This window comes from Thunnus maccoyii, chromosome 5 (assembly GCF_910596095.1).
Source record: "Thunnus maccoyii chromosome 5, fThuMac1.1, whole genome shotgun sequence".
Classification (NCBI taxonomy): Eukaryota; Metazoa; Chordata; class Actinopteri; order Scombriformes; family Scombridae; genus Thunnus; species Thunnus maccoyii.
Window position 1 is genome coordinate 27010171 of NC_056537.1, and position 14607 is coordinate 27024777.

At 40.7% G+C, this 14607-nt stretch overlaps 1 protein-coding gene across 2 annotated transcripts in view; it reads right to left on the reverse strand.

Annotated features, from left to right (window-relative positions):
* The window catches only part of LOC121897763 (solute carrier family 45 member 3), a 32861-nt gene extending 20174 nt beyond the window's left edge, over window positions 1–12687 (reverse strand). The window contains exon 1 of one of the 2 annotated variants that reach the window (XM_042412481.1): window positions 12579–12687. The gene's annotated coding sequence lies outside the window, so the exon portion shown is untranslated. Of the gene's footprint in view, window positions 1–809; window positions 903–12578 lie in introns of those variants that run through there. The other variant, XM_042412482.1, reaches the window with a different exon arrangement.
* Window positions 12688–14607: the final 1920 nt, after the last annotated feature.

Below are 14607 nucleotides of genomic sequence, written 5' to 3' on the forward strand. Positions count from 1 at the left end.
TCATCGACCAGGAAAGAGGCAGAAAAAAGAAGCACAGAGGCGTAATGGAGAGCGCACGAAGCACTCCAAATAACAATCACTGACAAAACACTTAATGCAGAGTGAAAAACGAGACACATCCGCAGAGTGAAACAGATGACAGAGCAGGGGGAGTTAACAGATAATTAGTTATAATTAGAATTAAAATAAGTTCTCTTCCAAATCAAACACCCCAAGATATGAGTGGAAAGTATTGTCCTTGCAACAATATATAACCTTTTTTTTGACTCAAATGTCATGTGATGCTACTTCAGTACACTTTACCAGCAAATATTACTGGGACCACTACAGAAAATTGTAGATGAACATTTAATATCCAGGAATTTACATTATAGACACTCTCACTGACTATCCCTGTGACACATTGACCACAATTTCACACATTGACTGACATCAGAACTTCTCAGTCAAAAACATGGCTTAAATTTTAATTTAAAAAAAAAAAAAAAGATAGAGCTGACCTTTTCTACCATTCGCTCAAACCATACAGAGGTACAGCTTCATTTCATACGCTACAATGATCTCATCACATTCGGTGGAAATTCATCACGCTTGGTTGAAGGACAGCTTCTGATAATCCCAAATGTCCATAAATGTCTAAAAGTATGTCTCTTTGCTATTACAAAAGAAATGTATTTAATCCTGTGAATTAACTATTTGCAGCTTTTGCTTTTCACACAAAGAAAGAAGACAATGTGAGAAAAAGTGTGATAGAAAAATAACATAATGAGACATAATAGAGTGGAGTTATTTGACAAAATGATACTCACCAGCCAAAGAGCAGCTTAAAAGGTCCATCTACACACTTGCAGTGGTGAAAATTGAGCATTTAATCTATTTTAAAGGCTGCTCATACTCTTTATCCAATCAACACGCTCCAATCACACGCAGAGCATATCTGCACAGACTCTTCTGACCACCTGTTTCAACTCTATGCTCGAGAGTCTGACTCTTTTTTTAAATCCTGCTTCTGTCTGTGTCCCCTGTTCCCTCCTCTCTTATTTAGCCCACCTCCTTTGCATCCCTCCCATTATTCTCCCTCCCTCCCTCCCTCCCTCTCCTCTGTGCCTGAGCCTGTAAGGTGGGAATTGGGAAAATCCCAAAGCACTTGAGGAATCCTGTCTCTTTCTGGCTCTCTGTATCCGTCTCAGATTGATTCGTTTTTGTTTTCCCCTCACGATTCTGTCTCAAAGGCAAAATTCAGACCAAAGCTAAAACCTTGACGCGAGACATTCAGTTCAATGGAGAAACACACACACACACACACACACACTCACCTGTGTTGTATAATGGGAGCACGAGAGGCAGTTAGGAGACAAAGAATGAATTGATATCATCTTAACAACCCCACACTGAGGCCACTCCCCCATCTCTTCTCTCTCACTATCTATAACCACTCCCTAAAAGTTCTGTATTATACTCCCTGACCCAGTATCATGTTCAACTGCCTATCAGGGCAGGGGGCAGCTCTCCCACCCTCTCTCATTACCTCCCTTCCTCCAGCCCAGTCTTAGTTAAGCTCATACTCCTGCATGGCCGCTTGTCCGTGGACTGCTTTAACCCTTTTCATGGTTCACCAGCTCAGCCAGCAATAAGCCTATTTGAGCAGACACGTATATGCACACACACACACACACACGCGCGCGCGCGCGCGCACAGACATACACACACGAGTTTGCGCACACTATCACTTCCCTCCACCTCCAGCTGGCTGCCATGTCTGTACCCCACGCCTGCAGGCCAAGACCAACCCTCTATAAAAAAGCTTTTAATTTGATAACAGTGAGAGGAGGGAAAAAAAGTGGAGCGGAGGGAGATCTAAAAAGGGGAGGGTGGTTAGTGGTGGATGGGAGGCAGTGGGAGTGTTGACTAATGTCATTAGACTACGGCTGGCTTTAAGGAATCTCCATTTCTGGAGTCCAGAAGCAGATCAATATGAGGACAGCGGGCGGAGAGAGGCTACTGGCAGCACTTCCCCTCTGCAACAGGAGTGGCTTGCCTGGAATTAAGAGAATTCTGAAAATCCCATTTTAGAGAAAGGCCGGGCCTCACTGGCTCAGCTTGAACCTCTGTGTCCTGACATTGCACCTTCTCAAATCTTTTGTTAAAATAAATTCGGAACATATAACACGTGCACAAAGAACAAATAATGTCCTTCCTTTAAAATAGTTAACAAAAGGTATATTATCTCAATTGTGCAATTACCCACCCAAAATACAAATATTCTTGTCTCAAACGCACACCCTCATAGAAGCCTAATAATTAACTAGGAATGGAAAACTCCAGAAAGCTATTCATTGTGTCAGTCCAGGAGAATTGTGTGGAAGTAAGAATAATGAGGTATACACTGTAAAAGCCGAGGCTCCAGCCAAAACGCCCTAAAACCACAAGTTCCACCCATACCAGACACTTCATTTTCCCAAGCAGCTGACAGCTCTCTCTACAAATGGCTTTGTTACTACATAAATTGACACTGTAACACAACTTAACACAAACCTGAACTTTTTTAGGGTTCGAACACCAAAGGGGAAATTATGTGCATGTGCTTCCCAATCGGCCAGATGGTGGCGCTGTAATTAAGGCCTAAAATTTCAATTTTTGAAAAGCCACGCCCCTCACACCGTAAGTCCGATTGACTTGAAATTTCACACAGAAGACCAGCTTAATGTGCTCTACAAAAAAAGCCTCCTGGACCATAAAAGTCCGCCATGATGGATTTTTTGCTAATTTGCATAATGTGAAAAACAGTAATGTGACATCTAGTTTTTGGATTTTGATTCAATCAACACCAAATTTGGTGCACAGCCTTGTGGGACTAATATACACATTTCTACAACAAATGAGAAATATCGGTCGAAAAACATGGCCGCCATCAACCAAAATATCTTTGCAAAGGGCGGGGCCTTGCAAATATTGGCCATAACTCATTAACCCATTTGTCCAATCACCATAAATTTTGCTACAAAACGTCAGACCGTGATTAAGGTCTACCAAAGCATTTTGAGCCTGACCTGAAGGGGGCGCAACAAATGCCACAAACATTGACTGTCAACCTAGAGGACAGAATTTCACCAAAAGCAGTGTGCACGCTCTGACCGCAAGTATCAACCAAAATCTGAAGTGCCATAATGATTAGTGATCACATATTTGCTTGTAACTCAAGATGCCTTTGAGCGATCCTGATTAAACTCACTGGAGACTTCTTACACTATTTCCTGAACATATACATCGAGTTTCATTCAAATCAGATGAAGGGGAGCTGAATGGTGGAACTTTGAGTGCGTAATTATTGAAATGCTGCAGGCTTGGTGGTGATGAACAAAGAGTATGATAGGTGTCACTCCTTTAAACTGCATTAAACTAGCTAAAGTGACTTTGCTCACCTTTGTGAAGCCTGAAACCCGCTCCCTGCTGCTCACAGCTTTAATTTTGGCTGATTGAGCTGCCTTTTTTGTGCTGATTGAGCGCAAAAAGGTTTGAACCCACCAATTGCTGCTTGAGGCTATATTTTTCTTTTGCTGTGCTGCTGTGATGTTTCTATTGTTAACATGGTGTGTGTGCTTGACTACCGCTTTGGCTAAAGATGCATGAGCAGTCTAGGCAGTCCAAGAAGGTTTTAATTCCATGGTAGCCTTTTCCACAAACCCGGCTTCTCCAGCACTGGCCAAACCCAACATGGCCATAATAAGCTACAACACTCTGCTCTTTGCTTTGATAAACCGAGGAAACCAAAACAGTGTGTCAGAAATAGAGCTTAAGGGCCACTACTCTTGGTGTAGCAGCAGGGACCCAATAAAGCCTAAATGTCACCCACATTATACATAGCACGAAGGATGGGATGGGAGGAATCAATCACTCATTGTGTGCTTCCACAGCAAATTAACCTTTAAGTAAATACGTGACACAGATGCTTAAAAACACAGAGTTTCTATACAAACCCAACAGCTTTTAACATGTAGCGCCTTCAGGATTTGCACTACTCCGTGGAACATCTAAGATCACCAGACAGTTACCATTCTCCAGACGATATCTATACTAGGACATAATATAGTTGTTCTATGATCTAAAGCTTAAGAAAGCCGTGTTTTACTTACACATTGCCATCTGTTGCACACTGCTACAGAAGTGTCACAGCTGCCACAGTATCATGAATAATGAAAATTCAATTATGAAATGTTGAATGTTGTCGATCGATAAAGCTGCGCCAAGAGGCACACATGATGTTGCATCCTCTTTTAGGATCAATCATACTTTACACAAGACTGCTTCACATGTGTTCATGCGCCTGAGAAGAGACGATTAACTCTGTAGAACACCTGTGACACTTTTTTAGTGTTTACTACCTAACAAATAAATGTATGTTAACAGAGAATGTAGTTTCAATTGTGCCATAGGTGGGTGTCATAAATCACACTTTTAACACCACTATTTTTCATCATTTGGATGATGCTTTGTGTTCTTCTGAGCGTGACACAGAACATTGTAATTCTTAACAGGAGAAGGACATGGATCAGCCGACACAAAATGAGGAGCTCGAACCTAAAAGAAGGGCTATTTCTGTCACATGGACGTAGTTTGGGTATGAAAAGTCTGACACGGACCAGAAAACCATACTTTGCAAATTATGCCCCAGACTGGTCCCCACAACAGACTCAAACATTTTAATTTATTTATTCATTGATTGATTCAAAAGATCTGCTATATCGTGATATGTATCGTTTTCAGGATATGAATAACCTATATCGGGATATGAGATTTTGGTCATATCTCACAGCCCTAATCTCAAATATGTGAATAACTTTTTTCCCCGACACAAATGTAATTTTCCTCTTACAATTCTTTTTATGCTACAAATCTGTCACAGGGGATTTTTCACAGGAAACTGTGATGAACCAACACCAGAGCTGGACCAAATAAAACCCATCAGGCAAATCACTAGGAAACAAACTATGTAACAAAATAAGTTTCCTCTTTTCCTAGAGAGAGTCATCTCCTGATCGTATTACAAGACCAAAAACCCTGCATGAAGAATCACTGAGTTAATAACCTTGGAATACCATTTAGATCCATTAGCTGGACAAGTAACACCAGAAACATCGACTGAAAGAGCACCACTTTCAAGTTCCCTAAAAAAAAATTAGAGCATTTTTTTGCCATTAGGATCTCTTCCTGAAAAATAGGACATGAGTTGGGCTACTGAGAGAAGAGGCGTCCTTTCACAGGAACATGTACTAGCTGTTGTAGAACAAGCAGAAAAATACTCACAGGGTTCAGACAGAGATGCTTTTAAAAGTTCACTGAGGAACAAGATTTGCATCCTTTAGAAACGTCCATTGCCGTTGATTTCAGGGGGAATTTGTGGGAAGGAGAGAAATCAGTTAATTAAGCTATAAGATCAGGGATGTGGGAAACAAACTGTAGCCAATATACTGATATGAGACAGACATGATATTTAGTGAAAATAAAAATGCAATATGTTGCTTTTTTTAATATAAATTGAGACATAAAAAAATATAATTTCACCAGATGCTGCTATTCATTTCTATAGCTCAGTTTGGAGCTTTATAACTCAATCAATGAGTGGGGTGATTTTAGAGAAACTAGGACACATTCTGGTTAATTTAACATGACACCTATTCAATACTCACCAATCAATCCTAGATATAAATATCTTATGGATAATCTTTTTGAAACCCTATTTGGTAAAAAGTCGTAGTGGTACCATTTTTTCTCATCATGCTTTTGTGGATTTGTTTGGATTTGTGATATTGGGATAAACTGTGTGCAAAAATGTGTCATGTTACCCTGTGTTGTGTCAATAGTTTCAAGGCCGAATCCAATGTCATGTACCAGAGTTTGTGTGTGTGTGTGTGTGTGCAAAACAAGTCACCAAAATGTATTTAAACCATTAAATGAAGTTATTTATCAAGTGGACTACACCCTTTTTTTCAACACACAAAAAAAAGCAAATTTCAGTCATTTTCATTTTATATTAAGCAGTAAATGGTGTAGTTCATCATTACAGGCTTATTTTTCCTTATTAGATTACATCATTTGCAATGTGACTACTGCTGCACATTTCAATGTCGATGCTGAGACAATATATTTTTTAGCCCTACTAACAACCATGTTACCAGACCTCATTTTACACTGTGAGGTTCCCTTGTGGCTACAGGAGAGAAGACACTGGTTGAGGTGTTACAGTGTTTGGGCAGTGATAAAGGCAAGTCAGCAAACTTAAACATACTTGGAAAAATAGTAGTATAGTAATAGTAGTATAGAGTCACCTGGGGACTTGTGGGAAGTTGAGGTCTGAGAGACATTACGGGTAGAGAATATAGTGCAGGGAGGTCCTTCAAGCTGCTTCTTGAGAAACTGGAAACACAAGGTCATGAACCTTACAGCTGCATGGATACAGTTAATACGGCAGTACACAGAGGACTGACAGAGAGAAGGACAGATGTACATCAACAGGTCCATCTCCCTTTTCCAGCTGTTGTCAGAGCAGAAGTGGCCCCAAGGCACAATGATTAACGCCTCAGTCAAATGCTACGCAAACCAGATGGTAAAGATGGAAGAGAGGGGCAAAGTACTCTCTCTCTAACTAGTAGCATACACAGGAAGTCATGAACCCCCCCCACACGCACACACACACACACTACAACTCTTCACATAAACCTAATCTTGTGAACACACGTTTAAATCATTTTTAATAAACATCCTGCCCACAGTCATGAACTGCTGTGCAGGCAAACTCTAATCATATATAATGTGGTCTTTCCTTCAAAAACATAGGAAAAGCAGCATGAAAACACAATTACACAATAGGAAGGGTTTTACAACATTACTATCTTTGTGTGCCCAACCCATAAAGGCTGACTAAAAGGCGGAAGGCTACTCTAGGCCTACTGGGAAAATAAGAAATGTCAATCAGCAGTTCTAAAAGACAAAAAGCTTGCCAGGAAAAGAAACATGTAATCAAGACAAATCTTTGCTTCCTTCATTTTAATCATGTCCTCTAAACCTTGGACAGGACACTTGATCTCAAACTGCCCAAACAAGATCACAAGCAGGACATTTAGCATCAACTGTGATGGAACAGCAACTCCATTAGTTGTGTGTGTGTATGTGTGTGTGTGTGTGTGTGTGTGTGGTACCGGATGGATATGTGCGTGAGCGAGCAGCCGCCTTTTCACCGCATGTAGCTGTCAGTGACCCATCAAGACTGATCCCATAAGCTTGCTGTATGAAACATTTCTGACAAAACTCTGGTCTGGCAGGAACAGGCATCAAAGCACACACACACATATTGACTCAAATCATGAGCTTGATCCTTTCACAAGGCACAGAGCATCTCACATATCAAAGGTCTCCCTCAAACACTCAATAGCATCCCTTTCAGCTTGCTACATGAAAGAGAACACTGTGGTGTCTTATAATATACAGTTTTTTTCCCCCATTCACAGAGCCAAACTTGAAAGAGAGCTAAATCAAGTTCAAAACTTTTCTCTGTTCCCTTTGCTTGGTGTTTCCTGGTTGTTTCAGTAAGAATTTATCAGGAGGCGGCAGGGTTATTCATAATTTGGCACACTAAATGCCTTACCAGATCTGCCACTTTACACGCTCTCTGGGACGTCTCTCACTTATGCTGCGAGCGGAAAGAGTCAAAGAGAGCGAGTGTGAATATGTATTGCAAACATCTGGCCAAGTCCTTATCACCATGGGAAAATGTCTGTGGACAAGCCTGTGTTATCCTTGCTCCAGGGCCCATACTTGTGTCATCTGGACCTCAACTGCGGTTTTAGCAGCCATGTCAAACCGTCAAAGTAGTGCTTCTCATTAATGGGGAATTACGGAAAAAACGATAGGCTCGTTTGCCGTCTGTTCTCCGCCTTTTTCGTGAGAGCTGGACCGGAGGCTGTTTTGCCTTCAATGCCACGCAGTCCCCTCCACACTTGAACCATGTGGGCAGAACTAAGTAAAGTCAGTAAATTGAATTAGGCTAGGAGAGGGAGTGTGAGAGCGGAGCAAAGCAAAGATAATATGCAAAGAAAACAAAACTACAAAGTTTTAGACATGGATTTCTGATTCAATAGAGTATATGTAAACACAATGAGTAACTCCTGACATGTCAATAGTTATTTCTCTTTCCTAAGACATGAGACAGAACAAACAACACCAGACAGACAATTACTTTTGTCAGACATACTAACTGAAAAACATTTACACACTCAAAATTTACTAAATGATCTCAGTTTTAGAAACCACCATGCTCTTGGCATACTTCACCCATTGTGTTACAGTGCATTTAAGTTTGAATGACAAAAATACAGAGCAGCAAATCAAATCAGGATTAAAGAGAAAAGCAGTTAGCCAAGCAAGCCACTAAAGAACTGAACCAGTGCCAATGCACCCACACACGTTGGCATGGAGCGATTTCAAACCAGACTGAGGAGAAGATAGGGAATATTCATGTCTTTAATCAGACCGGATATTAAAAGAGCAGAGATAACCTAGATGTCTGAATATGCCTTCACCCTCTTGCACCAGTTAAAGTTAGCCATGATCCCAGGGGTGGTCCCATGAGGGACCCTGACAGAAGCTCTGCCACACACACATCCAGCTTGACTTGAAAGTCTAACTTTGCCACAGGGGGAGAGAGGTGTTAGTATGTTGTTACTAATAGATATTTTATGATGAATGAACTCAAGGTAGAACAGATGATTTTACTGAACATTCAGTCATAATCTAAAGGAAACTGGCTAGTTAAATCCCCAGCAACAACTCTGAGAAAGCGGCTATAATGCCAAAAACAATGAAAAAGCTAAATGATAACAATGTCACAAAGGTGACATTCCTTGGTGGTAGGGTAGCCGTCATCTTTTCTTTCAGTTTTGGCCCATTAGGGGAGCCTGTAAGCAGCCTTTCTCTCTGGCCCAGCTGGCTGTGGAGCACTATTACAGGGAAGCTGTTTGGACTTTGACCCCGCAGCCTGCAGAAAGCTGGGAAAAACGTTTGCACTCCTCTGCTTCCCGTCAATGAGAGAACCAAGAAGAAAAAAAAAAAGACAAGTTGCTTAATATTCAGCCCCTTTCCCCTGCTGTTAGTGAGTTATGGTGGTCTAATAATGTGCATTCCTGCATTTTCCAGATTTTCCAAGTCTTGCAGCAGGTGTTGTGTTGCTTTTGATTGGTGCTTGTTGTCCTCCAGGGAAAAACATACCAAATGAGAGAAAAAAAAAAAAAATCTAACACTTTTTTCCTTCATCAACTTTCTGTTGCCATTACCATTTCTCTCCTCCCTCCTGTTACAACAAATGAGCTCACTGTTTTCACAATGATTAGTGCTTGAAGGACACATTCACTTCAGCAGTAAACGCACAAGGCCTAAGTGGTATGAATGTTTGCATAAAGATAACTATAAAATACACCACGCGGATCTGAGAAATGAACTCCCGCTAAAATCGGAGTTCACACAGAGACAAAAGAAATAGAGGCAGCATGGATTCTGCTAATATAAAGCCAACAGCTCGTATTACGTGAAACCCAGAGGCGATTGTTCCAATTTAAGTGCAGAAGATATTTAATCTAATTTCCTGCAGGCGGAAAAAAAAAAATCAAAGACGTAAACATAATTTTTTATGATGCATAAAACTGAGGCACATCGACAACTATAGCTGATAAATCCCAGGTGAACATACACAACATAAAACTACTGGAAAACACAGTTCAGGTTGTCAAAGCACCATAACTTGACTAATCTGACTATAACCGGGACATGAAAGTTAAAACCTGACTGCAATGTAAGGAAACAGGATTGTCATGAGAGCCATAAACCAGCTCTTTCCCACTGAAGAAAGTGTCTCCTGCGCTCGTGTGATGTGCGAGACAAGCATTGTACAGATCGCATACCTGTGATTGTTCATGGCTACACATGATACCAGAGCGACAGCGGCACACAATGCTTTGAAGAGGACACAGGGATTAAGAGAAACAACCTCCCCCCCTAGCCCACCCCACCCCCCCTCAACTTCCCAAAAACCCTTCCAGCAAAAGCTCTTTGGGCCCTCCCTACCCTCCCTATTAGGAAACTAAAAAAAAAAAAAAAATCACACCCACCACATAATCCACCACCTGTCTTAAAAAAACATATGCAGGAGAGCTGAGTGTGATTTGTCGAGAATCCAGGTACACAAGGAAAGCAAAGGGAGCACTCCCAACTGAAGATAAACAGCCTACGACTGATTAAAACTGCAAAGCCTTCAGTCTGTCTAAGTAGCTTGGTGTCCTGGACGGTGGATGATTATCCTGCGCTTGGCTTGGGAAGGGGGGGGGGTATATTAGACTGTCAGAAAAAGCAGTCAGAGTACAACCAGCTGGTGTAGCTACAGCATCCCGGGTGAAAAAGCATTTCTATCACCGTGGAGCAGATGAGCTCTGCAGAGCCTCCTCCTGGGGCAACACATAGAAAGTAGCGAGTGGTATGAATGCGGCTTCTCTGAGATGCCTCGCCAGTTTGATCATTACGACTGCTACACACTGGTCAGCAGTGGTCGTACTTTGGGATGATGTAAACATAACACACCCCAGGAATCACCAGTGCTATTTCACAATTCCTACATGGGAATTAGTTCCATATTTTGTGTAGGTATTAAGGAAAAAAGGGCAGTTTCAGGTTTGCTATACAAGGTTTAGCAGATACTGAGAAGAGAGGAGCTGCTGAGGCCAACAGGACTAAAAGAGAAGAGTCTATTTTCTAGGCCAGAATGAATAACACACTTGAGTGGTCCATGGAAAGGGGAAAGAGGTCTTTGTGTAATGGCAGAGTCACGGTCACGGTGACAATAAAAGTCCCTCTGTCATGGGCTAGAGTTGTTTAACCTTTTGATCCTCTTCCTTCTCAATGTGGGTTTGAGGCTTTATAAGGGTTATAGTACAAGCCAAAGATTAACTGAGGAAAAAAAAAAAAAACCCAAAAAGCAACTTTTAGCTGTTCACTGCAGCATGCTAGAAAAGAAGTTTACTTAGTGGAAAATGTAGTTTACATTCCTGCCATTTTACTCTGTAACTCTGAAACTTAAATTGGTAGGGAGAAGATTTAAAAACGTGAGAAGAAAGTAAGCAGAAGGATGTATCATGCAACAATATCCACACAGAAGTAACAAAAGCTTCTCTTTTTTTTTGAGAATTTCTCTTAACATTTTTTATTGGAAGCAAGTCAGATGATCCCACTTCAATAGTCGATTTTTTTTCTCCAATTTGTTTTACGAAAAGGAGATACAGTGCATCACTGACAGAATAATGAAGACATAATAATTGCTAGACTATTTTGACAAGGATTAATCCAAAGTTTTCAAATGTGCCAGTCTTTCTATTGTCACCAACAGTTGGTTAGTATTAAGTTTATGACACAATGTTAAAAGCAAGTTTCAAGTCATTAACACAACAAAAAGAGTGTCTGTCAGTGACTAATCAAGGCATCAAAGCAGTGACGAGAAGAAGACTACTTGGAAACTGTGCAGAAGCAGCGAATGATTCATTTTTCATCTTTAGAAACTACTGCTGAGAAGATCCTGTTCAGCTACCCGATGTAGACGTGTGAGCCCGTAATGTTTCCTCATCACACACCCTAAAATTCATCACAATAAGTCTCAGCTACGTGGACAATACAAGATGTTGTTCATTTGCCAGGAATTGTGGTCACAGCTGCATCTGAACTCAGTTGACTCTCAGACTGCACTGAGACGTAGACTCATGCAACAACGTCCACACACAAGTAACAAAAGCATTTCTCTGAACATTCTTTATTTGGAGCGAGTCAAATTATCCCACTCCAATGCTGGATTTTTTTTTCAATTTATTTAGGAAAAGAAGATACTGTGCATCACCGAGTGAATGACAAGCTCATGATAAATACACGATCATTGAGAAGGATTACTCCAGAGTTTTCAAATATCTCAGTGCCGCAGCCAGTCGGAGGAGTTTGGGAGCAACTTTTCCGAACAGGGTGTCCTGAAACGCCTCCTCCCCCGTATATTCAGTGTCAAAACTGCGGGGTTCTCGCTAACACAGCGCCAAATGTTTACAGCGAACTACACGAAGGCTTTGGTGTGGGCAGAAACAGGCTCTCTCGGTCTGTAAGGTACCGCCACATGAGAGAGCAGGGAGCATGGTGGTGGAGCTGCAGGCAGCGACGCAGAGTAGAAAAACTTCCAGAAAGCACCACGCTGCTGGCTGGACCCCGTTTATAACGATACACCTTCCAGCCCAAACACAATCCCGCTCTTCCCCCCTCTTTTTCAGCGCGGCTACATCACTGTTTCTGGCAGGCACGAAACCAGCGACACACGCTGACGTGTGAGTCAAAATTTAAACCCCGTTGTCTGCAGTTTCATCGCGGTCGAGACGAGACACATACAATGAAGAAGTTTTAACCGACACCGTTATGTACCGCTCTATTCGTGTATGATAAACAAGTGCGGTATCTGTGAAAAATGAAGATGTTAGTCCATTCAAACATTTTCTAAACGTTAACTTCACCTTAAATTATGTGCAGCTCCGGGAAATCCGTGCAGCAACTTGCTCGTTCCCGACGTATTTACTGCTGTTGCTCAACTTGTGAGAAGCCAGCAGCGGCCGAGCTGTGACAGCCGCCGTCAAGTTTCCGGAATCACAACCGCTACTTCCGCTCTCAACTTTCCAAATAAGCGTACCGAAGCACGGGTGGCAACCATTTTTGCTGATAAACAAATTAATAACTACATATAACCCAGAAACTCAATAAATAATTTAAGAAGAGCTCATATAAAATCATGATGTCAGCTAAATATAAATTCTCATGTTATACAAAGTAGTGTTTCATAAGACTCAAGTGGCACACAAGCTTTTATTTTTTTAAGCAAAGAAATTGCATTTTCCGGCAGCAGAACATGTAGCGTGAGGAAAACGGCTGTAAACAGATAGATAAACAAACAAATAAACAAACAAACAAACAAATACATACATACATGCACATAAACATACATACATAAACGCTAAGATAAATATATAAATAAACAAACAAAGAAATGAATAAATGTGTTTTATTAGGGATGCACAGATCCGACTTTTTCAGTCCTGATACTGATATCTGGGTATCGGCCAATACCGAGTACCGATCCGATACCAGTGTTTAAGTAATAAACTGTCTCTTTCACTGTGTGGAAGAGACTGGGATCAATCTTTTATGTGTAAGACACCGTCAGGCTTGACTTAAACATTGCTTTCCTGACTTTGTATAACAAAATGTAACAAATAAATATATAGATATAAACTTTCTGTATTGTTTTATATTCGAAATAAATTTATCCAATACTAAATCCAGGTATTTGAGTCAGTATCGGACCAATATCTGATATCCGATATCAGTATCGGTATCGTTGCACCTCTAGTTTTTATTTAGTCGTACTTTTTCTCAAACACTTCAGATATCATTTGTTGACTTTTTCCTTGATCAATAATATTTTGCTACTCCTAACATTCACCCTGCTTCTCATACTTCCACCTTTACACAATAATAATAAAAACAGGTTTGCATTTTCAGCTGTTCAGTTTGCTCCTTTAAATATCATGACTTTGGTTCACTTCATGGAGCAGAAATAGCCAACATCATCTGACCATTATCATTATCAGTCCTCATACAATTTCAAAACTGATCAAACAGAAATATCACCTCCATCTATGACATTGTGTAGAAATCATGCTATAACTGCCACGCTACAGCTGTTATGTGTGTCCTTTACTCACCAATCGAATGTCTTTTCCTTCGTATTCAAACTATCTTTGAATTCTTGATTAAAAAACAGTTTGAATAAGAAGAAACTGACAGATTGCTGTCCAGTCAGTGCAGGCACGTGCGTTCTTCAGACTTGCAGTTCCCAGGCAAGTTAAATTAGGTGAGGTACATTCCATTGAAATCAATTATCACTCAATAATTTCGCTCTGTCAGGGTAAAACTATGCACATAAACATCTTCCTTTTTTCTCCAGAGGAAGGACAAATGCAACCAAAAAAAAAAAAAAAAAAAATCTTCTTAAGAAATGTATTTCATCACATCTTCTTTCCTGTGACAATCACTGCGGTTTTCCTCGGTCGGTCCATGCACGTAAAGTCAGTGAATATAATGTATGTTGCTTTTAACTCCAATGAAATACTGATGATTGGACTGGTTTGAAACAATGTTACCTTTAAGACGGTTACATTTATGGCTTATCACATGCCGTAGTTAATTTTTCCCTAGTCATGTTTCTGTTCCTGAATGACTGGACTTCCCCGTCCAACAACTGCTTCAACCAATGCAAGTTTCACGGAAGAGAGCTTTAAGGTTCACTATAGTACAAACAGGTTATAGCAGGTGTCTCATGGTACTTGTTTTCCACATAAACCTCAGTGTGCTGTAGTTCTTCAGGGAAAATAGTTGCCCTCACTTCTATATGAATGAATACTTTTCATGTCCAGTTTGTGAATGTTAATATGTTTGTCTAATCATTTTTCAAACACGTGTACAGCACACAGAGAGGAGAGAGCTTAA